The 27,736-nt window shown below is 40.2% G+C and overlaps 1 protein-coding gene across 3 annotated transcripts in view; it reads left to right on the top strand.

The window, feature by feature from the left end:
* The first annotated feature begins 7,475 nt into the window (after positions 1-7,475).
* Positions 7,476-27,736, top strand: part of Chrm2 (cholinergic receptor muscarinic 2) — a 135,538-nt gene continuing 115,277 nt past the window's right edge. For all 3 annotated transcript variants that reach the window (XR_007109975.1, XM_047562791.1, XM_047562790.1), the window contains exons 1-2: positions 7,476-7,810; positions 8,071-8,229. The gene's annotated coding sequence lies outside the window, so the exon portion shown is untranslated. The remainder of the gene's footprint in view (positions 7,811-8,070; positions 8,230-27,736) is intronic.

The raw sequence follows: 27,736 nt of genomic DNA, 5'->3' as shown, positions 1-27,736 counted from the left end.
CTCCATCAGGACTTCCAAGTTCACTCAGTAGATGCCTTTTCCATAATTTCTTCCCAAACTTCCTCTTTCTACTCCAATCTTTTTCCATTGGATGCAGTCATGCTTAGAATTTATTCCTGGTTTACCATTTTCATTAGTGTTTAATTCAATGTTTTCCTCTTGGTGCATAGGTTATACTCCCTAGGGATAGCTTAGATTACAAACAAAAATATCTATGAGAAGTTCTATAAAGAAGAAAGACTAAAATAAGAAAATGTATTAAAATGACATCTTCACTAAGAAGTTATGGCAAAAAAAAAGTTTTTAATGTGGTGGGATTTTTAAGAATCATGTGAATAATGTATTTTATGTTAATATGTATATTAGTGTCTGATCTAATGTAAACTCAATGATGAACACTACTCATATTTTAGTGAGTTTTAAAAAGACTTCCATGAGAATTATTATCATAGTTACAAAATAAAATGTTGAGAAATGCTCCATATCATTTGTTGTTCAAGTTGCAAACGTTGTGTAGAGTTTAAATTAAATATACCCAAACAAAACTGATATGGCCATTGCGGGGAAAGTCCATTCTGCTGACAGCCTTGTAGGAGCCACACCCCAATTTTAAAAATGTTATTAGGTTCAAAAGTTCATGGTTCAAACCAAAAATAAAAATAATTTAAGGAGGAATGCACATTTAAAGTAACACAGAAGTACTGGATTGTAAGGGTTGAGGGCTAACATTTTCAAATGAATCTCCAGTCAATTCTTAGGATGCAAAAGAATAGAATAGCAATTGAACTTGAGAAAATGTTTAAGGCCAAAAGGTTGAGAATGTGAGAACACTTCTGAGTTAGGTGACCAGGAAGAAAAAATTTGATTTTCTTCTATAAATTATAGATTTATAGGAAGTTTATATATACCATTTTGCAATCCAAAAATGTTCATGGTCTAGAGGTTTAGAACTAGTTTGCATTTTCATAGAAACCACTGCTCAGGGTTTTTGAAGCCAGAGAAAAGCAACTGTCAGGGTTCTGAATTTGACAGGAGGTAAGACAGGAATCTTGCTTTTGAGCAGAAATCTCATCCTTTTCATTGAGAGTTATATAGTCAAGGCATACCTGGATTTCATATTGAGTCCACAAACATAAAGAAGGGTAATGACACACTTATATTATTTACTGTGCTTCCAGGGAACAGGATTAATTTCCTGACTAACTCTTCCCTTGTCTCCAACCACATGTTGCTTGATATTCCCCAAATAGGTATTATTTTTAATTAAGAGGAAACACCCACTTGGAAGGAGTTGGAATTTGACACAGGTAAAAGAAATCACTGGCAGACCAATTTAGCCACATGCTTATCATCAATAATAATGCACATAAATAATAACGAATGTGTCAATAATTCATTTACAAATGCTTTGACAAACAGGATTTTATTTAATCATCATGACGATGCTGGCACATAATTTGTACATTATTTACCTGTCATAGAACTGAGACATGAAGGGTAAGCATTTTCTCTAGGGTCACCTGAGCATTAAATGATGAAATTTGAGCCTAAACATGGCTTTGCCATTGGCAGTTCTGAATCACATCTTTCCCATGTTTTGACCCTAAAAGCAAGTCTACTATTTAAAACCTTTGCAGTCTTCCACCTCCTGCACTGCCCTGCCCCTCATGTTGCCCAGATGACCCTGCTTTTGAGATAATGACAGCAATGCTTTCTCCCCAGGACTGTTCTTAGGAACTGGATGGCTTATTATCCATGTTCACCTTGAAATTTGCATCCCTTCCTATTATTCATTCTTTCACTTACTCCTGTGGACAAGTTCTGAGGCAAGATGCATAGGAACCTGAGAGAGCACCCCTAGGAATAAGCCAGCAAACTGAAGGGATCTGCTCTGGCTCAGTGTTTCCCTCTCTTCAGTTCATTCTGTGATCAGAGACCACATTCCAGTTCTTAGTTACACTACTCCCATCCCCAAAGCCATCACATAATTAGAACAAGCTGTAAGGGCCACAACCAAGAATTTGCTTGAGAAATTACAATGTCCATGTGCCAGATACACTCACTGGTAAGTAAGTTGGCTTATTACTTCTAAAACATACAATTTTTAAAAGTAATAAAAAGAAAAGAAAGAGCTACAGGGTGGTAGGAAGATTAGGAATCCATCCTAAAGCATAGCATCCTGCACAAAGAACTTGTAGGAGTGTTCCTATCCTATCCTATCCTAGACTTCTCCATTAACCAACCACAGAAAGTAGACATGGTACTCAGTGATCTCAGATTCCATTTATACTTCCTTAGTGCTGTAAAGTGTGAGCCCAAGACTTTGAAATATGGTCATTGATAATATTTTCAATATTGGAAGTATCTTTCTGATAAATGCCTTAAGTATTTTAAGTATCACTTTATTGCCCAGAGATTTTACTCACAAATTTTAGGTAGAGTGTAAGTCAGGTAGAATTCACCTCTAGCATCAGCAGCCTGAGGCCGAGATATCTTTTTTGTATATGTTTCTCCCCAATTGTATCTTTAGCTTCTGATGGCAGGAAATCTTCCTTATTGCTTTTGTAGCCCTAGTATTGAAGAGAATATTGAGCAACCTATAAATATAAGTTAAAACAACCCCAATGCTTTGGATCCGGTCTGTGGTAGCTCCCGAGAAACACTCATTCTCAGAGACTGGATCTGGTATTCTCAGAACCACACTCTGAAATTCGTGTCACATGAAAAGGAAAGGAAAGCAATGGCTACTTGTTTACACAAGAGTTGCTCAAGAAAGTACTTCCAGGGTGCGACCATCAAGCAGAAAAACTGTCTACTCCATATCCTGGCATCAGTGAAAAAAGAGTGCATTATGTCATCTGTGGAGTCCTAAGGATAGGTTTTGAGATGCTTTTGAAGGCACTTAATGATTACCAATGCATGCTTTTGTTGCAATCTTTTTAAATAAACTAAGAAAATATTTGTCAATAAAAACTTCATAGGAATGGAACACACATATTAACTGTGACGAGGACTTTGCCTTGTCCCCCTCTGTGAGGATTTATAGACCACTGCCCTTGAGGTTTTGTAAATGAGGTCCTTACCTAGTCACCTTGCTGATTAAATGAGGAAGAGAGGACAAAATGCCCAGGATGTGTCTTATTAGGCACAGTAAATCAGGGAATTCTTTAGAGGCCACTTTCTTCAGCATGATTAGAAGAGTCTGTTTTTAAAGTGAAATAATCCATGTGAAGTGAGATTAGCAGTCACTCTCAGTTGAGTCTTACTTAGCAAAATGCTACTTTCTGTATCACAATGATCACATTCACTTTCAAGAAATAGATTGGGTCGCATTTAGTAAGGAAGCTGTCATATGCTGTGATGGCTTGCAGAACATACTTCTTTGGCATAGGTTAGTATTTCCAGCCTTCCCTTGAATGGTCATTTTAAGCTCGCCTAAGAAACTAGCTTGCTATATGATCTAAGACATACATTACAGGAATTCTCTTGAGTGATTAGTTCACTCTCAACTCTAAGTAAAGCAGGTTTCCCTACAGACTAAGATTTTAAGTATTCCTGGATGACTCTTTCCTGCACAAAGAGGTCTAAATCAAAGAATTTGGAGCCTCGTGCATATAAAAGAATCTGATAAGACCTTCACTTTGAACTTGCTAGAACCTTATCTCTGTCTGAGATTCCAGCATCTGAGATTGTGAAAAGGGGAAATTTAAGCTGTTTGTCAAAATATACTCTGAGATAAATGTTGTTGGAACTTTTCAGGTCAACCTCTCTTAGGGTTTCACCTCTGAAGCAGCCCTGAGCCTTACCTCCTGGTAGGGGAGACTCACCCACATTCACCGCTTCTCTAAGCAAACCTGCATCCTGTGTAGCCTACCCCTTCCGTATCCTTAACACTGATTTACCACCACAGCAACTTCTTAAGGTTTTTCAGGGTGGTGCTCCTCTTCCCCTACCCTTTTCCCCCTTCCTAATATTCCCTGTTTGAAAAAAAAGAGATTTGCATTTTAAATATTTCAGACTCAGCAGCAGTAAATGTTTTCAGGCTTTGGATAACAGTACCACTGCTAAGACGGGAAGAGTTTAAGACATCTGTGATGCCAAACTTCAAGAAAAAGGAAAAGAAAAAAAAAATAGCAAAGTATTGTTTGTCAGACTGTCACTAAACATTGTCACTCAGAATCAGTCCCATTTGTAAATGAAAACTTCTATTGCACGGTCTGAAAAAGAAAAGCTTAGGATTTTCTAGGAGAAAAAGAGATCATCTTTTCTAGCTAAAGAACAGAAGCTTTTAGATTATTCCCCGGGAAGGTTTATAGGGAAAATAAATAACTCTAAGAAGAATGGCATGTCTATTATGCGGCTGTTATTAAGATTTCAAAAAACAGTGAGGGATACTGCAGAACCCATTTTAAGTAGTGATTGTCATCTAGTGGAGATCCACTTTTAACCCAAGATAGTTTTATTTCAAGCTGAGGTCAAGGAAATGAAAGGTTCTTTTGGCATGCGTCAGATAAATCAGGCTGCCTTTGCCAAACCTCCTGCTGATAAATCCTGTGTTTCCCTGGTTCAACTCTTAAACAGTTTGTGTGAGTGGGAGATGAAGGACAAGGTAGGATCTCCTACTCTAGGCTCATTTTCCCCATATAGACTTCATCTTCATATCTTGGTTCTTTGAAAACAGAAAAACAAAAAAAGCCATGGCCGCCATACCTGGTGGGGAAGCACTGGGGTTGAACTTGGCACCCTCTTAATCCACTTAAGATGACAGAGTGCTGATTTGTACATTTAATTACTGAAGCCTAATTATTGCTGCACTGAAATCAACATAGCACAAGAAAATGTGTGCCACGTTCCCAGGAATAAGACCCATCGGTCCCCTGCTCTTCATGTTAGTGGTGACCTTATTTACAGTGTTATTCAGAGGCGAACTTTGTCAGAAATTCAAAGTCATCCCTTATAGGCATCTTCAGCACAAGCCTAAAACCGGTGTTATGAGGAGGTAGGTAATGAAGTTAGGCTTCACAAGTGGAAATTACTAATTTATTAGAGTTCTTTGAGGTGGAAAATAGGCATGTAGATAAAGGAAAAGCCATAGATGCATTCTACAAAGTCTTTAAAAAGCACTTTTGAAAATGTTCCACACTGAGAGTTACTAATAAATGTAAATGCTATATTCCTAGGGTGAAGGAGCACTCTTTTATCTCAGAAACTAAAATTGTTTAAGATATGAATATAAAATGCTCCAGAACATGCATGATTCTGATTATTTCTTGTATAGGAAGAAACCAGAAAGGAAAAGAACGGGACTCCCGGGGGCCCGTGTTAGGCTGGATGATGTCTGACACACCTGGTTCATGATGTTGATGAGGCTGTGGTTCCAGTGTCCCCGCCCACTACTAAATACTTTCTTGCAGTAGGTCATAGTCATGACCCAGGTAGCTGTGTTTCAAAATTTTAATGACATTTTTTTGTGTGTGTATGGTGCCGGGGTTGGAAACACTCTACCACTGAGCCACATCCCCAGCCCACTTGACTGACATAACTAATCTGTTCTTCGCCAGGCACTCTGCTGAGAACTTTACGTGAATTAATTATTTTATTATTTACAAAACCCTACAGATATCACTGCATCCATTTTATAGATTAAGTAACTGAGGTCCCAAATGATTAAATAATTTTTCCAAAATCATGCAGTCAGTGGCAGAGATCCAAGTACACATAGTAAGAGTGTTCTCAATGAGGACCCAGGTGAAGAAAATGAACAGTATTGATGATTCAGTCTATGTGCTTCCCCAAAGGTCTTAAGTATGGTCACTTATTTCAAACATCGTACTTCAGCTAGGAACATATTTGTTAGCCTTCATTGGCTATTAATTTTTTGGAATCGGTACCACCTGTTAGTAACAGGGCATTAATGATAGGAAAGAATATAATAGCAAAAAATCACTGGATTTTCTTCTGTATTACTGATCACAATTCCATTTCTTTTCTTGTTTTGTTTTGCTTTTGGTTTGATGTGTGTGTGTGTGTGTGTGTGTGTGTTCAAAAAAATTATGGCAACAATGTTGGCTTATGGAGGCTTAGTAAATAGAAATAATGGAATAAGAGATGAAATTGTGGATTTATTTTCAAAAGTGAATCTAAGGGGGGAAAATGACAAAATCAGATTATGCTGTGAACCCAATACTGGGAAAGGCTAGGGATCAGGTTGAACAGATCTGTCCTTACTTTTTCACATGGATCTTATTTTTCTGTTATGGTGGGATATGAATGTGGATATTGAAGGTAGGTATAGTATGCAATGCTTTATTTCAGGATGACATTAACTAAGCAAAATCAAGTTTCTGTCAGGTTCTGCATGGGTGAGTTAGCCATGAGTTAACAGAAAGGGCCAAAGATTTTAGTGTAGAATTTCCATTAATCAATGAATCTGTATTGTTGTATAACTCCATCTATGTAGATGTTTCACATGAATGTCTTCTCTCACTGACAAGATTAGAAGCTTCTAGAGAAAAGAACAGTGGCTATCACCATCCTGTGTCCTTTAATACCCAGCAGAAGCCTGGGCATCAATAATTAAGCTAAAGTCAATTGGATATATTAAATCGATAGATCCTTAACTTGCTCCTTGTCTGTTTTTGTGATTTGAAAGGTGATGTATCCCTTTCTGGGTTATTCAGTTTAAGGTTTCAACCCCTTTTCATGTAATTCAAGTTGAATGAGAGAAAATGCAAACTACATTACACACCATACAAAATGCTTTCACAAAAGCAAGACTTGTTCTCAGCTGTACTTTAGAAAAATCATATCATTCTACCTTTATCAGACCAGTTAGTAACTAAAAATAATGGGTGCAATTTCTGGAAGGAATTTCTCATTGAAATAAATAAAAACCTAAGGCTAGTCCTTATATAAAAAGTTAGCATCCTATTTTTTTTCATGGACATCACAAATTCCCCAAAGCATCAGACATATTTTAAGGCTACTTCTCAGTAATTGAAGAAATTTAGGAAAAAGATAGCATTTGCCAAAGTCCCAAAGAAATAAACAATCTAAGTCAGCATGATTATATATTTACTACAAAGTACAGTGCATTATTCTAACATTTCCCCACCTGGAAAAACTGGGCTTAAGTATCTTCTGCAATCAACAAGCAACACTGCATTCGTCCCAAAATGCCATGTCACCTTTGTAGCAATCAGACACTTGCTGGAATGGGACTTGGGAGTGGTGGTGGTGATTGCAAAGGTTCTGATGTGGAAATTGCAGATGGAGAGCAGGGCTCTGGGGATGGACATGGAGAAAAGAAGAAAAGAGCTTGGAGAAAAAGCTGTCATATTTGCTCAGAAGAACCGCCAAATCAGAGAGCAGACAAGATTTCATTGGAGGAGCTCCGTCAACGGCAACTAATCCTGTCATATTGAAAGAAAATTGTAAATGTTCTCTCCAGAAATTGCCCGTCCATTGCAGCTAATCGAACACACACGCACGAATACAGACACGCTCTCCTGCCATGCCCAGACCCAAGACACCCAGGCGCAGAGACCTGCTACAGTGAGCGCGCGCGCAGACACACACACACACACACACACACACACACACACACACGCCAGCTTGCGGGTTGGCCAGAGCCTTGTAGTCGCAGATAGCACAAGGAACTCGCCAGAGGGATTGGAATAAGTGTTGCTCTCCCCACACTAATTACTACTTCCCCAGGCACTTTAGTGAAGAAATGAATCCCGCCCAGCTCGCCGGCACATCCAGGTCTCGGTTCTATTTTAGTCTCCAGACTTATCTTCGCGAAGGCCAGGTTTGAAAGTCTTATTTGCTTCTTTTTTGGTGGTTTGTTGTGGAGGGCGGGGGCCGCAACAATTTAACTCCAGTCTCAATCGCGAACCCGTCTCAGACTGTCCAGGCGGCTGGGACCCGTGCGGGGTGCGCGACTGTGCTCGCGCGCGCGCCAGCCCCGCAGCTCCAGCCAGAGTCTTTGGGTCGGCAGTCTCCCCGCCTCCCCCGCCCCACCCCTCCAGTGTCGCGGCGCCAACTAATCTTTTCCTTTTCTCTTTCAAGATCAAGGGAGAAAGCGAGCCGGCGGCTGGCTTCGGACTCTAAGCGGTGCGCAGCTCGCGCCTGAGCCGGCCGACCCCGAACCCGCGAAAGGCTCCTCGCCTGTGCTAGCTTCCACCAAATCGCAGCCAGGAGTGACAGCTGGAGCTAAACCAGCAGCAGGTAAGGGCACCGTGTTGCCCAGTTCTCCGCTTGCCCACACTAGGGGCCCTGGTGCGACGGGTTTCCTCCCAGTCTCCCTAACCCGGGCACTGAGAGGTCGCGGTTTGGGGGGAAATGAAGGGTGGTCCCGACACTTGCATATTTTCCAAAGGAAACTTTCGCTTCTGAGGTTTGGAGTTATGAAGGCAGCGATGGCCAGTCTAGAAAGAAGGGGGAAATGAGGCACAGCGCAGGGTGGGGGCGCGATTACGCGGGTCACAGAGTCCGGAGGAATGTGGCGAAAGCAGCGTGGGAGCCGCGCTGCCCCGCAGCATCACTTAGAGCATGACATTTCCTCCATGGTCACCGAACCCCCTCACAGTCAATCCCTCACCTCAGATGCCTTCATGGAAAAGATAAGGAGAGCTTTGCCTCTCCCGCCCTCAAGCCCCTTTCTGCTTGGAGTCTGACCAAGTCGTCTGTGCGTTTAGGGTGGAGGCCCGACTGATCCTCTCTCCGCGCCTCCCTGACTCCGCCTTCGGAGCAGCCCCTCCAGCGCTGGAGAGAGGTTTGGCATTGCGGTCCGTGTACCCTGGCCAAGGGGCAGGGGAATGAGACTAGGGAACGGTTTCCAGGACAAAAGCGAAGGAAGCTTTCAGCCACCCAATCCAATTTGTGACACGCGCCGCCGGAGGTTGGCGGCCCGCCGCCACTGTGAGACAGGGTCCCACCGAGCCGGTGAGGTTCAAGACAGTGCCTGGGCTTGACCACCCAACTCACGGTGGGAACTGGATCACCCTAGAGGACCATGAGATCGTAGATAGGGAACTGCTGCGCCCCAAATATTCCTCGCTGCACCTGGACAATCGCCGCTAACTTGTAGCTCTCCGAACCCGCGAGGTGCGGTCCAAGCGCAGTGGCGCGTAGAACATGCAGAAATTCCACCTGTGCTCTGCACCCCGCGCCCCTGGTGTGACCCCCGTGGAGTAGGTAGAGGTTTGCCTAGCAGAGAGCTCCTGTGGTGCAAATCCAACCAAGTTATTGATTCAGAGCGGGGCACACACCCTCACCCTCAGCCTCCGTCCTCCTTCAGCACCGCAAACCTTTCTCTACTTCATGCAAGCCGCTGTCCTCGAGGCTGCTCTGAGACACAAAATCGTCCAAGGGGGGGTCCACCGACCCGCCAGTCCCAAGGTTCTTGCATATATGGAAATATCCGCGGAGAGAATCGCTCGGTGCAGAGAGGAGGGAGGAGAGCAGAGAAATGGAGGTAAACGCTTAAGGCAAGTAGAGCTGCCCGCTGACATCTCACCCAAGCCGCCCTCTTGTGTCCTTATGTCAGTTCACGGCCATGGCTTGCCTGTGACTGCAGCTACCCAAGGCTCCAAGTGCCCGCCCAGGAGCTGCGAGCCCTGCCAGAGCTCGGCGCCTCCGGGTCCTCAAGCTCCGGAATCCCCCCACATTGACTTTTTGTTTCCATTTCCTTTGTTGTTGTTGTTTGGTTGGTTGGTTGGTTTTTGTTTTGCTTTTCTTGCCCTTTTCTTAGCACTGGATGGCTATGGGTACGTGGCAGGCTTGTGGTGTGTCTGTTGCCTAGTACACTCAGTCAGAGACAAAAACACAGGTCCCCTTCCCCACGCTCTGACACACACACACACACACACACACACACACACACACACACACACACACACCAGCGCTCCTACACACAAACACTCTGGATAGCCCTGGGCTTCTGTAGCCAGGGTCACCGCCAGGGTTTGGGCCTCAGCCCCGCACAGCATAGGGGAGCCAGCTGACTCCAGAAAGTAACTCTGGGACCATTAGAAAGGCCTGCAGTAAAACTATATTTGGATGGGAAGTGTGGTGGGGGTGGCTCTGGAAGGAACAACTCCAGCTACCTCTCTGTGGAGCTGTGAGTGCTCCAAGAGACTTCTGCACCTCAGGCCTCTGTCCCTACTGCACAGGCCGCTGGGTGTCGCAGCAGGAACCCACCCAGGGCCCACAGCCTTTCTCCAGCCCGCCCAGAGAAGTTCAATGACCTAGTGCTGAGGTGGGCCAGCACCCCTCTTTACTCTTTGCAATCTGGTGTCCCTGGAGTGAAGAAACTCTAAAAATAAAGCAGCTCATAAACTCCAGGGTAACTAACCCTGGATTGTAAGGCAAAGCCTTCACATTGTATTTTGTTTTTAATGGATATATGTATATAAACAGTCGTAATAAGCATACAGTAGAATATTTACATACACACACATGTATATATGTATACATATGTGCATTTTAACTGCCAAGCAAATAATAGGGATAATGATACTCTTGACTACAAACTAGTAACAATTAGGCATTAGGCATATGTGTATCATCGTTGTTGGGGAATAATAACCAAGGCACTGATGACTGTAGAAGTAAAACCACTTGATTTGGCCAAGAAACAGTTTCATGCTGGGAACTCTATTAGGCTGCAATTCAAAAAGTGGACTTTTGAGACTCTGGTCAAATGGATGGCAGAATTCTGTGCCAATAATGTCGCCAGCCTTGCAGGCTTGGCAGCTAAGGACTCAGAAGCAATGCTAAATGCCATAATAGTTTTTTTTTTATTGTTATTAATATTATTAATAGTGGTCCTCCAGTTATGGAAATACAACTTCCCATTGACTCTGTGTGCTTTACTGGGCTACGTAATAATGCCGACTACACTTAAAAATAAGACTTTAACCTAAAAAGATGTGGGAACTCCATCCAAGTTGGTTGGTTTGAAAGCTCTGTGAATGAGGTGAGGTGGGCATGGGAGAAAGTTCTAGGACTCAAAATGCTGAATAGACTGCCTGATAGATGCTTTGCCTTCTGATAAAAGAAAAAGGCAATGTTTGTTTATGTAAGTGTGTCTGAGGGTTCCTGGAGGGGAAATGGAGTCAGAAAATAGGTGGGTTTGAATATCCCTATCCTAGGTCAAGTATAAGAGAGCCCAAAGAACGTGTTTCCACTCTTAACTGACTTCAGAGATGGATGTGGAAGCAACGATTAATTCAGATACAGGTAAAAGTCCTTTGGGGATGATTTTCCACGTTCTCTTAAATTGGGAGGGCAGCAATTGCTATCATCACATCATTACAACCACAACAACAAAAACTATGTTTCTCTAAATGGGACTCTGGCCTCTTCTTTGCACAGACAAGCCCCAAAGTCAGGCAGCTGGATGCATGTTCACTGGGCCCAATTCAGATCCACAGCAGCCAGCCCCCAGGGCCAAGGGCACAAGAGGCATGAGCAGCTTCAGAGGTAGGAAGAAAATAGCACCGTCACCAGCCTGCTGATGGATAGGGAAGGGACTGAAGGCATAACCGGCAAAGCCATCAGTGGAGAATAAGCTGGCAGATTAGAAGCCACCCTCTGACCCATAGCAATGAATAAACTTAAAGCAAGCACAACGGAGGAGGAAGAAGAGAACACAGAATAGAGTGAAAGGGAAATGAGGAGGGAATGGGAGAGGGGAAAAGGAGGGCAAGAATCTGTGGGTGTGCTGTTAACAGTGCGGGGTTCAGCCTCTGGCCCTGATGTTGGCCTTCTTCGTGATTGTGTGAAAACCTATTCTTAATCTTAAAAATTCTTCCTTTTACTCAGTGAGATAGAGATAGCTAAACATTTTGTTACACAGTTCACTTGAAGGGCTAATCTTCTTCACTGAAAGTTATATTGGAGTTGATTCCTTGTTTTATGATGTGGGGTCTCTGTCACACTTCTCATGTTGAACACTGACCATATCCTCCTTGTGGCTGTTAACAACTGGCTTTTGTTTCCTATCATCTGTCCTCCTTCTGCTTCCCTTTGGTTCACTGAGCAAAATGTTAGAACTCCTTTCTTTAAGGGTCAGCAGTGCAAGCGTGAGGACTGCATCCCCAAGCTTAATGGAGTTGTGTTGTGGTTTTGGTGGTGTTTGTTTTGTGGAGGACATGGGAAACAGGCCATCCTTCCTGGGGTAGGCATCTTCAGAGTATGTCTTAAGTCTCTGGTACCATCCAGAGCAGCTTACAGGTATTATATTATGTGTTTTGTTAGTGCTTTATCTTCCTTTATCTTCCCAACTTAAGATTGTGCCAGGCACATCCTAGGGACTTATTAAATCTTTGTTCACTGGGTAAATAGATGGATTGATTTTCTCATTTTATCATCGCAACAAAATATGAAGCAGCTGCTATTTTCTTGGTTTTATGGGAGAGGACACCAGCATTCAGAGGGTCCTAGATCACACAGCTATTACGCTGCAGCCCCTGCGTGCAGACACACAAACACCAGCCTGTCGGACTCGTCTTTACTCCTCTGCTGTGCTGATTGGCTCTCTATACATAGCAGTATCATTTGTTTTCCCCTATGTTTAGGGAATGCAAACTGTTGTATTCAGAGTTCAATGACGTTCTCCCCATCTGTTTAATTCAACTTTGCATGTTCTTGTTGGATCCCCTAAACTCTAAGCAAAGAAGATTGAGTGCCAACTAGATTCTTAGTTGGCACAACATGCTTATTCTATTTAGTCAGTGATTGCCTCCGGCAGGGGAAAACAAAGGCACCCAAATTACCTGACATTTTGGCAGATGCCATTTCCACTTCTCAGCTATACTGAGATATTACTAAATGGATTTTCTTTTGTCTGAAGCAAAAAAAAAAAAAAAAAAAAAAAGGAATTTTGATATCATCCAATTGAACTCATGGTAAGTGTTGAAGTGGACAAATAATTTCCAAAGGTGACACAGCTAACCAAGAGTGTCACAAGAATACACATATGCCAGCTTCCAATCTACTGTGTCTTCATTTAGCCATGCTGAATGAACTCCTCTTTCTTTATTAAGATTGTTCTGGGCAATTCCGGTTCTGAATTTCAAAGGCTTCATTTACTTTTAATTAAATATTCTTGTCCACCTTTGCTTTGAAAGGCATGATGTGACTTTGTGAATTGCTACTAACAAAAGATGAAGTGGGTTCCAGTTAGTTTGCTTCCTGCTACTCCTTAGATATTCTTGTCTTACTTTATTTCTTTTTCTTCTTTCTTTTTTCACATTTTCAAGCTCCTTTTATACTATGACCTAAATATACAATCATCTTAACTGGTGCTGTTACCATGGTAATGTTTCATGGTAGATAAGGGTACACACTAAAAAACCAGTTTCTTTCATTAGTGATGGAATTCTTTCTCCCCTCCCCTTCCCCCTACAGTCACGCTTTCGCTGACTGATGCCATCTGGTGTTCACTAACAGGAAGCACGTTGGTTTGGACAGGACAAGGACATCAGTTTTAAAGCTGGTGGTGGGGTGGGGGGTTAGATGTCAACTGCAATTACAATTAAAAATGGACATAAGTAAGAAATGTCTTCAATTAATGTGATTTAAGCAAAGAGATTAGAACAAAATATTTGTTTTCTGGGTTGTTTAGTGTTGTATATTGTGCAGTGTTCTAGAAAGTTATGGCAAAAGGAGGGATATTTATACCTTTTCATGCTAAATATTGTGAAAATGTGTCTATGGGAGAAAAAGGAGAGTACATATCTCTTGGAGGAGAACCTAATAGAATATTCTATATATTTAAGTCTTTAAGACTTCCAAATGGAAGTCTTCTGTCTTTAGAATGGGAACATTTTTCTTGCTGGAAATACTTGGAAGCTTTATTCTTTATATGATCGTATGAACAACATGAACACTAATACCACTTTCACATTTTTTTAACTACTAAAGATATGATGAGCTGGAAGTGAGGCAGGTAGACCATAAACAGCTCTTCATTCCCCTCACACCAAAGTCTGTGGTCTTCTGATCCAGTAAGTTCTATCCTTGACACCTCTCAAGGATCCAGTCCCTCCATCCATTGGCACATCTTTTCAGACCTTTCGCACCTCACACATGAACTATTACCAGAGCCATATGTTTCTAACTGGTCTCCCACCCTTCTGTCTTTCTCTAGTACAATCTATTCTCTCAATGCCAGAGTGACCTTTCTAAAATGCAAATCTGAACGTGTCATTCTCTCGGGAAAAACTTCAGTGTTTCTTGACTGTTTTGGATAAACCCTGAAATGAAACCCACACAAGATCTGCTATAGCTGAGTAAAGCTATTTGCCTGCTGGATCTCACCCATCATTTCTTCATTCTCTGACTGCACTGGAGGGCATACTCATAAATAGCTATACTAGTATAATGACTGGTACAGACTAAATGCCAAGTAAACATTCATCAAAATATTTATTTTCTTTTTATTCTCCTCCTCCTCCTCTTCTCCTTCTTCCTTTTAATGTAATTTATTATGGTCATTATATCAATCAGCAATGATAAGTTGCATACTTGCTATTTTATATATGTAATCAATATAATGATAATGTAGCTTTGCTGGCATTTAATATCCACAGAAATCTTTTGGAAAGTGAAAATGTGGGTTTCTTTTTTTATTTTAATGAGCACTGTGGATTTGGGTGAATCATTTTCCTGGATTTAACTAAATTATTTACAAAATACGAATGCTAGGCAACTTAGATGATTTTATCTGGTGCTGATAACATAACAACTAGAAGTTGTGAGGGATGTAGATGAGGTTTTGAGTAAGAGCTGAGCCATGTGTTTTACAGATGATGCTATATTCATTTTTAAAATGTATTAGCAGTAGGGGAGATTTACCTTTTTTAACATTTCACTTTCTTTTCCTCATTTTTTGGCACAGTTTATAATTCCATTAGTTTATATTCCCCTTCCCATTTTACTGTATCAGAGAAGCTATAAACCTCTTCATGGACTAAATACTAGTTTAAGGTTAGATTTCCAGCCCATGGAAAATGGAACAGCAACAACAAAACTGAAGATCTATATTTTTTAAAAAACTTTTCAGATAAGTGAAAATAAATAATAAAAGCATGGTAGAAGGTAATGTTTTGAAGCTATCTGCATTTATGTGGCTCATAAAAGCAAGATTTCTCTTGCTATATATCCTTAAGCAGTGACCTCTTGCAGAAATAAATATTTTCTTCAACACTCAATATTCATAGTGGTTTGAATGACAAGAGTGTGAATTAGTAAAGTTGCCACTATCTTCTAAGAAGTCTTTTAAAAAGAGACTAATAGACAGATTAAGTTCCTAAAATACTTTATTCCTCTTGCAAAGATTGAGAGTCAGCAAGTTGGGAATGACTCCCAGGAATCTAGATTTTTAACAAGCACCTGACATGATCCTGAAGTAGATGATCATATTTTACATAATAGCAGAATGAAAAATTAGAAGCTAACGGTCACTGAAGAGGAAAACAGAAAGCTCAACTCCATATGAGTTCTTCATCCCTACGTGGGTCAAGGCCCAGAAAGAGTGCTGAGTTATGGCCAGAGACTTTTTGATTCCCTAGGCAGATTCTAGTGTCAGTGATGAATCACAGTTCAGGAGGACAGTCATAGATAAAGATGCTTCTCTTCCATTTTCTATGGAACCTGCATACCTGTTGTTTTCACTGGGGCACAGTTCTACCTGCATACCTTATACCTTAGTCCTGACCACTTAAGAAATAAGCATTCCATTTTCTTTTCTAAGACTCAATTCATCTTTTTCTCTTCCACAGTCCTTCTGTTCTCTTGTGTATCTTCCCGGACCATAAATATCTTCATGACTCCAAAACTCCTCTGTGTTCTCTTTTAGATTTTTCTGGGAGATCTAGTTAGATGGAGCACCTGGCCGGCCCTCTTCCTCTTCCTCTCTCAGCCTTGGATGGGGGAGGAATTGTCTGAGGCAATTGTCTTAAATGTTAACAGGGATGCATTTGGCTGCTTATATTACAAAATGTCGGAGCACTATGATTATGCTGAATAACACACTGATATAATATCAAACCTCCTCTAGGAATCAGAACATTGTAATGATTTTTCCTGATGTTATTGTTCACTCTTAATCATAAAGATGATTCTTCTGTTTTAATAAAGCAAATAAGCTTTTTCCTACTTCACCATCCATGTCAAGCCAATAACAAGATGAAATTTCTTAGGAAGGCAAGCTTCTTATTTCTTGATTATTAACTACTAAGGAACTCTTTACAAGTGGCAAGACAGGGAGCTAAAGAATTACCTGAAGGACAATGTTCCCACTCTTCATAAAAGCAAAGCACAGAACAATTTCACTGATAGGAGAAATAAACTAAATTTCCTACACAACTTCATATTGTTGAACTTGTACCTCCCTCAGCACTGTTACAGTGGGAAAAGTTTCTACCAAGACCAGCATGAAAACCGGGAGAGAGAGAAATTGCACTTAATTGTATTCTTTGGAGGACTTCTGGTTTCATTTTAGGGAGAAGATAATGAGCAGCCCGGGGGGCCAAGGCATGTTTCCCAGGTAGGTCTGCTGTTTTCTTGCTTTATCCTCAAAATTAGTTTTCCATCAGATTTTATCAGTGGAGTGTGCAGTTGTGTCTTCACATGTAATCCTAAATATTAAAGTTTTTTTTTTTTTGCTTTTTGGTCCTTAGTACTGAGTGCTGAGGTCCTGAAGGAAAGGAGAGTTTTGGCTGATGCAGGTTTAAGTCCCGTTGTTTCTGGCAAATGGATGTCATTCAACGGCAAAAAAGGAGGCCCGATTTTGTCTTTAGTCTAATGGGAGCATAAATGGATATTTCCTGTGACTAGATATTTCCATGTTAAGGGAAATTTCAGAATTATGAGCAAGATACTTTTCTGTGACAATAACAAGGATCAGAGAAAGATGAAATGTCAGCTGCTGTCTCTTGTGTTGACAAAACTTAGGACTGCTGCCATTTCTTTACATCTATTGTCCCTGTCCCTTGCGCTCACCCTATGTGATGTTTCTTTGTTTATTTTTCTTCCTAAGCCTTGACATTGGGGCTCTTCCACACTAAGTGTCCAGGTCTCAGTTTTAGAGTGAGTTTGTGACTTTGGTATCAGACCCACACCTAAGGTTAAAAATCGGTTTTTAAACTTTAATGTTTTGCTGTACTTATCACAAGCAACTTCTTTAAGAGGCCATTCCATTATATTATTGACATTTAATTTTGATACAGTCACGGAGAAACAGGGAAGAAAAAGAAACGGAGGTAAATCTCACTTCCAATCAGTGTTCAGAGAAAGGAATCGTGAGGAAGTGGAGTTTGTGTGAGAGGGATGAGTCTCAGGTGAGGTTTAAAACCACTGTCTTGGCTGCAAACCTCCTGGCACAGTCCAGTTTACAGACTTCACATCTGAAAGTGCAGGAGGCTTCAGGATCTCCTGGGACCTCTTTTTGGACATGGACATGAGATACATATAGGGTGTTTCTGTTGAATAGGAAACCACCAAATATGGGTGAAATGTTATTATTTGATCTCCTTCTATTTCATATTGCTTTAACCATCAATTCCATTGCTGTGCAAAGTAATAGTTCTTATTTAATGTTAACCTCTGCATTGCAGATGCACAAACAAAAGGCCAAAGGACCTAATTGTTTTAAGGGATAAACCATCAGCAGATTAATTCTGTTCCTCTTTACATGTCCATTGTCAACTCCATTTATTTGTATACCCCAGGCTCCTGAGAATCATTAGTGTCTATTGGTAAATGATAATACCAGCTAATTTTTTACAATTAATTGAAATTTCACACTCTTACACTTCAATATCAGTCAATATTTTTACATACTGACACTTTTAATCAAGGATTATCTTTCACAAGGGAGCTACAACAGGGCCCTAATTAATTAAAGTGATAATTGCTTCTCTCTCCCTTGCAGTTTGTTAGTTACATAACACATTCTGCAGGAAATTCACATCTTTAGATTCCTCTTTAAAATTCCCCTATTTTTAAAAAGATCCTTTAGTTTCTAATGCCATAAGAATTTACTGAATACTCAAATTATTTATTTTCTAGCAGTGATACAGAAGGGTCATATTTATTTTCCAGTGAGATTCCATATTCAAACAAAATAAAATGACATCTTTCTATCATTGACGTATTCCAATCAAATCCCAAGGGTCACTTTCCTAGAAGAGAGTGTGGCAGTCCAGTGTCTCCCACTTTGACGTCCTCTAGCTTCTTTTAGGTTCTTTATTATAGTGCAAGTTCTCATGTTCATGCCTCCTGGGTGCTTTCTGTCTCCTAGTCCTCAGCTACTTAATAGCTCTCCCCTGCCTGCCACCTGCCTCTCTTTAGCCTTTTCAGTGTAAAAGCTTTGTTAAATTTTCCCATCTGTGTTGGTCTCATCAATTCAGGAGACACTGAATCTAGATGCCGTCTATAATTGGCAGCCATCCTCTCTTCTCCTTTAATAGATATTGCTCTCACTCCCATCTTTTGGCACCTCTTGGTATCTGAGATGCATTTTTGGAAATAATTGATGGCAACGTCAAATTTTGAGCTATTTTCCTAAGTCTTGGGAATCCAGAGCATTGAAATCCCTGCACCATATATTGGTCAGATTTTCTAAAGGTCACTCCTGTTTGCTTCTTTTAATTAAATCACTGTGACTATCTCATTTCACTTGTAGCAAACATTTGACCACATTTTAAAATTATTATTTCTCCCAAACTTGTGTGTGCTGTCTTCACTTTTCTAATACGATTGCAATGAGACTTGATACCACGAGGTCAGTTATCTACTATTCAAAAATTTCCCCTTCTTAGGTATAATTGTGGAAAGACATCTTTTCTCTCTTTCTTTTTATAAATAGACTTTATTTTTTGTAGCAGTCCTAACTTCACAGCAAACTACAGTGAAAGGCACAGAGAGTTCATAGACTAGCTATGCCCATGCATGCAAAATGTCCCCTATGATCACCATGCCCTAGTAGAGTGGTATATTTGTTAACAGTCCCTGAACCTACACTGACATGTCATCACCACTTAGAGCCCATCGTTTACAGGAGGTCTCACTCTTTCTGGTTCTTCTTCTCTCTTTTTGGTTGGAAATGGGATTTCACTCCAGGATGGTTTCCTAACTTTATTTATTTATTTGGTCTCCTGACTTTAAGCAGTCCTCCTGCTTCAGCCTCAGGAATATCTGGGACAACAGGCATATGCCACTGAGCCCACCTGGGATTCACTCCTGGTGTTGTACATTGTGTGGATTTGAACAAATGTATAATGATGTTTATCCACCATTATGATATCATAAAGTGTATTTCCACGTCCCTAACTCATGACATTCACTTATCAAATCCTTTAACCTTCTCCACACTTTAGTTTTCTCTAGAACGTCATGTAGGTCAGACTGGCTTCTTGTACTTAGTAATAAGCATTTAAGTCTGTTCCATGTCTTTTCATGGCTTGCTAGTTCATTTCTTTTTAGAACTGAATAATATTCTGTTACATGAGTTTTTCTAGAGGACTCTTCTTTTTAATCAGTAAAGGTTTACCCTTGCTCCTTGAAGATAAATTTTAACTGTATATTAGAAAATATATTTCCTTTCACCATGCATATTATTTCATTCTTATACTACATTTTTCTCTGATTCTTAATTTCCATGTTCTTAAATTCTGGAACTTTCCAATAATAACCACATAACTCCTGTCCTGAATATTTTAACTCTATCTCTTCTTCCTCTTCCTTTAATATACCCTACCCTTAATTGAGTACTGAGAGGATTTTTTAAATAAGAATTTTAAATAATTCAGGCAACAAAATCCTTTACCTTTCTGTTGAAGGATTTAAATGGTTTGTTTATCCAGTTTGGGCAACTGTTCTGCTCCCTTGAGTCTAAATTCAAGAAAAGGGGAGGAGGGGATGTCAAGGAGCTGTTTCTTTTCCATTTCTCTTCCTCAGTTGATCTCCCAAGATTTGGCAGCCATGGTCATGAAGAAGCTGGGTAAAAATGCTGGTGACCTAAAGGAAAGACTATTCCGTGAAACAGCACACTGACCCCTAAACGAGAACACATACATCTTAACTCACTTTAATCAGACAGGGAACTCTGATTTCTATTTGAGAAGTAAGAGAAGTCCTGGGGTCACTTAATGTCCCCTGGGGTGTGCCCTTCTCTCTTCTCTCTGTCTTTAGGAAAATTGATGCTATTGGATGTGTTGGTCTAGTCATCCCAGCTGTTTTAGACATGGAGTTTGCACAAGATAGTTAATGATACCCTTATTTGACTTGACTTTTAACATCTTCTCTTGGGTCTGCTCTTTACCTTATACGTGCATCGATATTTCAGCTCCTTCACACAGCAAAGTCCTCCTGATGTTTTCTGATTTCATTTGGAGAAACCTATTCCATAAGGACTGGATTTGAATGTCATTTGTTTTTTTTTTGTTTGTTTGTTTGTTTGTTTTCTCCTTTTATTTCTCCTTCTTCTTTACTTTTTTCTTTCTTCTTCTCAGTTTTGAATCTGATCCCTACCTCTATTCGGCACAATAAATATTATCTAATGAAGATGTTAAGGGGTGGTCTGCTAAAAGTTTCAAGTTTCCTCTTACCCCAATATACTTCTATTCATTCGGTAGTTACTGTTTCCTGATATAATGCCAAAAAACTGTTCTGAGGTAAAATTTCTCTTTCAGAATTAATCTTTCCTTCTGACACATTTTCCCACTTTTGAAAACAGCGCTCCATCTAAACTTTAGCAAAGTTTCCTCCAGCTGCCTTTGTTGGTATATGGTAGCATAATTCTGGTTAAGTGAATGCAGTTAATCTCAAGCACATGGACTTCCAAAGGGACCAAACTCTAGTTTTTATATATAACATATATTGAAAGAAATTTTAGCCAGAAACCAATCACGTATGATTTAAGTAGATTTTTCTACACATTAAGGATAAATTTACTACCATTTTCCCTTCTTACTTGACCCTATGTAAAAGGCATATGTAACAGAAGATGAAAATCAATTTGCATTGTGAATCTAAGTACCATTCTGAATAGTTTGCCATGTGTAGCCTTAGGAATAGAACTGAAGTATGGATTTATATGTCCTTTCATTTACTTATTCATTCAGTAAGTGTTTTCTGAACATGCATTTTCCTCATAAGGGTGTGCATATGTCCCACATCCCTCCTGCTGGGCTGCTCTCTGCCTTCCTATCACTAGGGAGGAGAAAACCCACTTCCTCCTGCAAGCACAGGCTTAGCATCACCTCATTACAGCACTGTGGCCACCTTGGTAGTCATGGGGGACCTGTGCTCCCTGGCAGGGCATCTTCCACTGTCTACTACTTCTTAGGAACTCAGAGAGGGAAGGTTTCAACAACACCTTTCCCAGGTTACTGCCAGGACAATTTTGTCATTATGAGTTTACCTTTTCCCTTTGCCCTCACAGATTCAATGGTTCAGTGGGGTATTCATCATGATCTAGTTTGAGACCTCTGCTTTACAGCTAAGGAGATGTTGACCAAGAAACAGCTGCAAGTTGCTTCGAGGGTTACCGTGATACGAGTTGACGGAGCCAGGAGCTGAGTCTAAACATCCTGATGCCCAACCTTAATTTCATCATCCGCCATGACTGCACTATGGAATGCTCTGTTATTTTTTATTCTCAGAATTCAACTCCTCCTGAGCAAGACCTGATTCTATAAATCCTCCTTGGTTTTTTTTTTTTTTTTTTTTTTCTTTTTCTTTTCTCAGTTGCCTGGGACTTTTAATTTTTTTTCCAATTCCTACTTATTTTTCCTAATGTTTTATCAAGGGATTCCATGATTTAGAGGTAATATTTTGCTGGAAAAGCTGAGATTCAAAACTGAGGGATTGTTAAAACTTCAGCGATAGATTTGAAGTAGTGCCTACCCCTTCGAATATGTGTTGGTCACTAAGCCATCTTCTGGGTTCTGCTGAAAAGTCAGCCTAGGGTCAGCAAGCTACTCTAATCTTGAGAGTAACTATTTTCCTCTCTCAGTGGTTTTGGAGATACCATATAGTCATTTTTGCTACTGATTTACATATAAATAATCAGGGTTTTTATTATATTATACTATTTGGACCAATAATTTTAAAAGTAATATTGGTGGTCATTAAAAAAAATAAACAACTAGTCCTTTTAGTTTTGTAAAATCAAGAATAATCAAAAACTCACTATGTGGGCTGGGGAGATAGCTCCGTTGGTAGAGTGCTTGCCTTTCAAGCATAAGGCCCTGGGTTCAATCCCCAGCACCACAAAAAATAAAAAACAAACAAACAAACAAAAACTAACTATGCAATGGTATTTGTTCCTTGGAGATGTGCAACTTCAAAAATTCTAAGGAAGGATGATGGACTAACTCCTATAAAACTGTATCAAATTAGACTTTCTTTTGCTTTCTCATTTCATAAGATTATTAGGAAGCTGTTATGGCATGTACTGGCCCAATTTGCAAAAATTGTCCATGCACTATCTTTAGAGTGAGCAAAAGAGACAAAGTGGAAAGCAGTATCTTGATGTCATCTTTCTTAATTCTGCCAATGTATTTTTTTTCTTTCAAATAGCAGATGACTTCATCTATAAGTCCTATAACCATATATGTAATCAGTTTGGCAATTAATTTTTTCAAAATGAAATACTTATATTTTGGAGAGGTGGGGCCATCTTTTTCTTTGCTTTTGATCCGGGGAAGGGGAGAGGAGAGCAGTTGGAGATGAGTTGAGGATCTGGTGTTGCTTGAGACACTGAGTATTTCATGGTCCACAGACATTCGCAGTGAGGTGATAGATTGCTCTCTCAGGCCCCTGTCACTTACACTGGGAACGTGATGTGCTTCTGGGGAATGTTGGGAAGGCACTTGTAAAGCTATTTTAAGAGGCGTGTGGAACTGTGAGAGGACAGGGAACTATGGGAGAACATGCCAGAAGCCTTGTTTGTAAAGACTGTATTCTCTTTAAGGGCTACTCGGTAGCAAAATCAAAAGGGACAGCTTGCCAGGAAGTAAAGCTGCTTATCTTGACTCACTAGGAGAGAATTCCACACTCAATGAAGCCTGAAAATTAAAACTGAAACATTTCTTTCAACGAATGACAGGAAATTTGTTTTTCTGTTTGTTTGTTGTCTGTGTTTCTTACGTGAGCACCCCAATTTATGAACCCCTAGTGCCATTAACTGGTACCAGTAATCCGCCAGAAGACAGACAGGACTTTGTTTTCAGAGAAACTGCATTTAAAGAGGCTGAAAGCTAATTTGCCTCCATCTTTTTTTTTTTTTTTTTTTTTTTTTTTTTTAAGAAAATGCTTCATTCATCTTAATATAAGATCCCAGGAAAAAAGATTTGGACAGGAATGGCAGTTCTTCCTTGGAAGATTGAACTCTTTAACAATGGAGCAAAAGAAACAAATATAACTTCAAAGTCAACCTATTGTTTGGTCTGTGAAATCCCAAGAATCCAAAGACAATGGGACACAGCTTCCTTAAGAAAAGGGGAGCAGGTCTTGGAAACTCCCTCCATCTCCACCTCTGCCTGGCAAAATAGTTTCCAATTCAGAGGTATCTTATGTGAATATAAATAAGAGGATATTATCCATACTTACACCTAAAAAAAGTCATCTTCATGTCAGTATCATTTTCATGTTGCTACTCTTCATTTTAAAGCTTACTTTTCTTTTCCTTGCTATATTCAGTCAGAGTATGGAAATCATATGGTTTATAAGGGATGGGTATTGCTACATTAGAAATTTTTGTTTTTTCACTTGTTCTTCAACATTTATTGCTGCAAAATTAGGTGCATCCAGGTACTTTTGCTAGACATCTAGACTTCAAGATGAGTCATCCTGCAATTCTGTCCTGAGACATAAGGGGAAAAATAAATGAAACATAACATATGGATGCTAGATGGAACTAGGAAATCACAGAGAAGAGGGTGGGATGAATCCAACTGAAGCTTGGTTTAATAAAGCACTAAAGAGTGAGTAGGGTCTTAATGGATTAATGGGAAGTAAGAAGGACCTCTCAGAAGAGGGTATGCCTGGTGTCAAAGCATAAGAATAGAGCATTGCAAGTCCTGCCCATTTTTCTCATAGCCCAGGGTCATCAGGAGGAAAGCAGAACATATTAAGTGGATCAGGTCATAAAAGACAGCCATTCCACAGGTTTGGACTTACCTTGTCAGTTACCATGTGCAAACTCCTTCATCTAAAGGAAATATTTTACCTAAGTTATGTGTACTGCACTCTTCTATTTCATATGACACTCACTTAAGAGGGTAATACACAATCTGAAAAAAACCATGACAGAGAAGATTAGTTAGTCTGGTCAATAGCAACACCCAGCCTGTATTTGCGAACTGCACAGTGTGCTGTGCTGAGAGCACACCCGTGAAAATGCAATGCCAGTTTTCTATTCCAATGATTTCACCACTCAGCTGCATAGTCTGGGCTTTGGCTAGAGCACTAGGACCATTCCTACGTGTATCCTAAAGCAAGTGACTGAGGTACTGGAGGAAGCAGAAAATGTACCCTGTTATTTCTGATCCCTTTGGAGAAGTATGTTCGCAGATAACTGCCTCTGGTACACTTTGAGGAATAATTTCCTGAAGAATGAAAGCAAGATTGGGAAGCATAGTGGCCTGACATCATGTGTTATGGATGAAGGGAACTTGCTTTTCTATGGTGGTTCTAATGGACAGATCCCATTGTCCTGCAAGCATCTCTCCTCAATCAGGTGTCTTATTTGGGTTTTGGAGTACATGTCCACCATCCACCCTTGTACTGGATTCCCACTTTCCTGAAAAGTGATATTTGTGGATTAAATATGGCTTAAATTAAGACTTTATTTTTAAAAATTATAATTTTATTTGGATCAATACATTCGTCTCCTCTTCTCATTTTTACAAAAATCCCAAAGGGAGGTAATGACAAATTGAGGAAATTCAAAATTACTAACATCCCATGACTTGTCCAAGGCAACACAGCCTGGGTGCAATCTCACTGACACTGTTATTGACAGAAATGTCCCGAATGTGTAGCAAAATGAACTGGTGACTCATCTGTGATAAATCCTATACATGAATTTTGGAGAAGTTAATTAAGTGTGATGAGTCTGAACTTTTCTCTTGAATCAACTAACCTGCCATAAAACCAGAGAATTTTAGTGTAAAATTCAAACCTCACTGACCCTGCCTCAAGGTAATTATTTTGCCTTCCTCCTGAGGAAAAAGAGTGTCTACCTGGAAGAGAAGAGTCTCTGGTGCTAGATCTCTGTGAAGCAATTCCCTTGTGGGGCATACTTAAAGCATTGTGTTTTACTTTCCTTGAAAATATCTTGTGATCTGATATGACCTGCTTCACACTGGAAGAAGTAGATGCCGAGAGGAAACTTTCTCTGTCTCGGGAATGTTTTGGTGGCCACCCTTGATTCACAGAGACAACTCCAACTTGGGGATCTTTGGGAAAGCACAACTGGGAAAATAACAGAGAGGATGTTTAAATCGTCAGGGGGAACCTAAAATTTTTCCTGTGTGCCCTAAGGGGAGCTCACTTGGACAGCCCATTAGATGCCTCTTTCCTCCAGGCTATGGTGACCTTTCCAGATCTTTCTTACTTGCCCTGACTCTGTTAGAAGTGTTACTTGATTCTACAGAATTTAAACAGAATTTTATCAAAGAACAGTTGTTCCTCACAAATAAGCACATCATAGCTTTGTCTGTGGTCCCCCAATATGAAACCTAAGAAAAGTCTTACTCTCTTAAAATAGAGAAAAACTGAGTTCCCTCTCTTCCTTGTGACCTCTGCTAAATGTACCCATTCTTGTCCCTACTCTTCTCTGCATGGGAGGACAGGGGAATCTTCCTGGTTTAATCGTTATTCAGCTTGAAGTGAGCAGCAGACCTGTGATGCTGGGACTTGTGAGGAATCAGTGAGAAATGTTATAGCAGTTTTTTCAGGAGAGAATTACATATATGAGTAGCAATAACATTTTTCAACTCCAGTCAATTGGCATTCGGCATTGCGCATAAAAGGTCTCTGGGGTAGAGAATGAATTTTGAGAAATGAGATATTAGCATTTCCTGCTCAGACTGTTGACAATAACTGTGCTTCAATTTCCTTTTATTTAGCATGGGTTAGGACTTCTTTTCTTTCCTCCAGCAGGAAAATCACAAGAAAGGTTATTCCTGTTTTAAAAAATGGCTCTGAAACTGCCAAGGAATGTTGATGGGCCTGGATCAATTGAAAGTAATTAGTAATTATCTATTCAAATAAAATTTTTCAGTCTTATAGCCTAGTTTGGAGTGTCCCCATTTTCCTTCAAAATTATTGTTCTCAAATATGGATGCAATACTCAGTATTGAAGGAGAGGTGTTTTATGGTGGTGTGAAAGATGTCATGGTCAGCTTTCAGTGAGTGGCTTAAGTGTTCTGGGGACACTGTGCCCATGACTTCAAGTTCTTCTTGAGGTGAGGAAGAGAATGATCTTCTTATATTATTTAACATTTACAGCTTTCACATATTTGCATCTGTTCTGTCTTTATGATCTTGGAAGATAAGAACTATGACTGATTTCCTGGTGAAGGACATGAGTAATTAAGAGTTTACCCAATCTCAACTTCAACTCAATTTTTCCACCTCAGGTGTAGAACATTTCTCCAAGAAAGAGTGTGTTAGGCCTTCACCCATCCTGAAACTACCTCATTTCTATGATGGATTGTGCCATTACCTATACCTCTTACTTGAAAGTTTTTCATGGATAAAAGACATTGGGAACATTTTGTAAACACCTACATGCTAGATGCATGAAGCATACTACAATTATAATTGCTACTTACAATGATTCAGCTTCAGATGAAACCTTCGATGATTTTTATTTGGCTTATTTAGATAATAGTACCATTATGAGGATGCCATTTTCTCCATGTCAAACACACTTTTAAATTATGTTCCTTGTCTTGTTAGACACACTCCTTCCTGTTAGACGCAGAGACATTTCACTAATATAAAGCACAGACAGGAGGTCATGGCTGCCTTCCAGTTAACCAGGATTGTCAATAAAGAACAAAACCCTCTCCCTGATGCAGCAGAGCTTGCCACGTCCAGTAGGTTCTAATTGTTTTCTGCACATGTCCAGCATGAACCTTACAATTACTTATTCTTTCCTAATTCAAGATCAGAGGTTAAAGTTATTTCCAAATTATCAAGGAAATCCCTTCAAAACAGATAATATGTTCTTAATCTTGAAGAGAGTTAAGAAATGTCTAGTTTGCATTTAAATGATCTTTGGTAAGTGCTGACTTATGTCTTGCTGATACAGGTTAGAAAGGAGGTAAATGAAATGTGATCTAGGTAAAGGCATAGGCACAGGGCATCAGAGCCATGATGTCATCCTGGCAGCGTTTCGTGGCATTGCTTGGACACAGGAATGTGCTGCTGTGTGTGCGACTAAGAATAAGCGATATATTGATCATGTATTCTGGGGATAACAAAGTGTCTGGACAGAGAGTATTCTGTGACCATTGGCTACCTTTCAAATTAAGTAGTTTTCCTTTGCAGAATCCCCAAAGAGTGCCAGTGCTCAAAAGAAAATTGCCATGTTCTGCAGTTGTGAGAACTTGTGACTCAGAGGCAGAAAGATCATGAATAGAAACAGTCTGTTTACCAGGGGTGCTCTAAGGAGAAGCCCCAGAAGGCTGCCTTCCTTCTGGTAGCC

The sequence above is a fragment of the Sciurus carolinensis genome, chromosome 8, assembly GCF_902686445.1.
Source record: "Sciurus carolinensis chromosome 8, mSciCar1.2, whole genome shotgun sequence".
Classification (NCBI taxonomy): Eukaryota; Metazoa; Chordata; class Mammalia; order Rodentia; family Sciuridae; genus Sciurus; species Sciurus carolinensis.
This window is presented reverse-complemented; position numbering and strand designations above follow the sequence as displayed.